At 42.3% G+C, this 2,265-nt stretch overlaps 1 pseudogene; it reads right to left on the minus strand.

Annotated features, from left to right (window-relative positions):
* Positions 1–298: 298 nt before the first annotated feature.
* Positions 299–631, minus strand: LOC132488108 (protein BEX4-like; annotated as a pseudogene).
* Positions 632–2,265: the final 1,634 nt, after the last annotated feature.

Here is a 2,265-nt window from a genome sequence, read left to right on the forward strand (position 1 = left end):
TCTTGTCAGGCACACACGCGCGTGGGCACGCACAGACACACACACTTTTTTTTTGCTTTTTAAACTGCTTCATCAATTTCATATTATGAGAAGAATATTTTTTTCCTATAACTGGGTGAAATTGCCCTGCTGGACAGAAATTTTTACACTGAGACAAAACAATACTCAATTAGAGACTGGTAAGTAGAAACACCAAAAGATTTACAGAAAAAGTAATCACAAAATTACAAACTTGTAGAGCAGAGGCCACATTGTTATCCTCAGGGGAAAATTTAGGATTCAAGGTTTAAGGCGGAAGTCATACATGATGACTGTCAGGCTCAGCAGTTTGGAAGCGCACATTTGCTGCTCCCCAGTCTTTCTCCTGATTTCCATCATCTGCCCTACGTACTTGTCTACATCCTCTCCCACTTCATTGTGATCAATATGCCTGTCGGGCATGGCCCATAGAAAATTAGGGACAAGTCGCCTAGCCCCGCCCCAGCCTTACATTTCCTCCAGGCTTCTGGCCTAAGCCCCCTCCCAAATGACGTGATTCCTCTCCACTCTGCACAGGGCCCTGGTCCCCTCCTTCATTCTGGGCATTTTCCATGTTGAGATTTTTTACTGCTTGTTCGTTTTTGGACACCATTGCTCCTGGGCCTATTCTGCTGTCTCCTCCTCCTCCCGATTTTCGACACGGGTGGGTCCGGACATTTAGATCTGCAGACCTTCTCCCCCTCAGACTCCTACTCTTTGGGGCTGCCCCCACCCAGCAATCCCTCAGGGCCACTGGGAGCAGGGACCAAGGAGGGAGTGAGCAAAGTTAGGGTCTACACACATACATGCACACACACACACACACACACACACACACACACACTTGAATAAGCTCCAGGAGACCAGAGATTGGTTTATTTTGTTCATGGCTGTATCATCAGGCTCTAGAACACATAGCAGAGCACATAGTAGATGCTCAATAAATGTTTGTGGAATGATGGACATAATAAATGAACATCTTGCCCAGTTTTCTAAATGTGTGGTTTACGGACTCTTTCTAAGTCACCTGGTTATAGTATTGTCGACTAAAAAATTATGCGCAACCTAAAAGTTGAGAGTTATGTTTTATTCAGCAGGATTTTTAAGACTTCAAGCTCGGGAGGCAGCATCTCAAGTAACCCTGAGAGAACTGCTCCAAGGAGGCAAGTGCGGGAGCCAGGATATATAGGAGTTTTGCAACAAAGGGCAGGTAGTCTAAACATCAAAAATTATTGTTAATTAAAGAAAACCAGATATGTCATGTTAAGGAATTTAGCGCTTTTCTATGTATGGGAAGAGGCAAGAGTCTGGGCTCACTGAAATCTTTCCTTTGATATGCACCTGAGCTCTCTGGGGCCAGTATCCTGTGTTTTCTCAGGGCTCACCATGGGGAGTGGCTGCAGTCTGATGGCTACAAGATGGCAGGTATTCTTTGTCTCCTTCCTGAGTTCCCTCAGGGCTCACAAATTCACCTTGGCTGGTGGCTGCAATCTCTGATGATTGTGACATCCTTTGTTTACTGATATGGCAGGCAATATTCCATTTCTCAGTATGCTTATGGAAAAATGCTGAGGCCCACTCCAGACCTCTTGAATTAAAATCTCTCAGGTTTTGGGGTCAGGAAATTTTCATCTGCTTGGAACACAAAAGTTTGAGAACAACTAATCCAAGCCTAACCCAGTCATTTCACAGGAAGGGTATGATGGCCAAGATTACAGAGCTAGTTTGTAGAAAACAAGGACTACAGCTACCATTTCATGCTCTTTCCATTGCAAATTATTTTCATTTGTAGCATCCAAAATGGTGTTAAGTTCTCCAAAATGGTGTTCAGTTGGAAAATGACACTAGTCTTTGGGGTTCCTACAAGGAGGCCATACAACACTAATTAAAATATTTATTTCTGACAAATTGTTGCAAAATGAAAACAGTAACCAAAAAACATGCAAAATTGTAAAGATTATATACAATTTTCAGGAGAATATAAATTTTAATAGTAGAATTTTATCTTATTCTTTTGACCCCAAATTTTCACCACTACATTTCCCTGCTGTACTAAAGAGTAATAATTCATTTAAGTGATTTTTACTGAGCACCCCTGCTCTGTTCTAGAGCAGCAATAACAAAAAGACAAAGTCCCTGCCCTCATGGAACAGCCACTGGGGAAACAGTTGGGGAAACAGTCAATAAACACAGAGATAAGTATATAATTCAGAGAGTCATTAGTGCTATGAAAGAAAAATGAAGCAA

Source organism: Mesoplodon densirostris, chromosome 4 (assembly GCF_025265405.1).
Source record: "Mesoplodon densirostris isolate mMesDen1 chromosome 4, mMesDen1 primary haplotype, whole genome shotgun sequence".
NCBI lineage: Eukaryota > Metazoa > Chordata > Mammalia > Artiodactyla > Ziphiidae > Mesoplodon > Mesoplodon densirostris.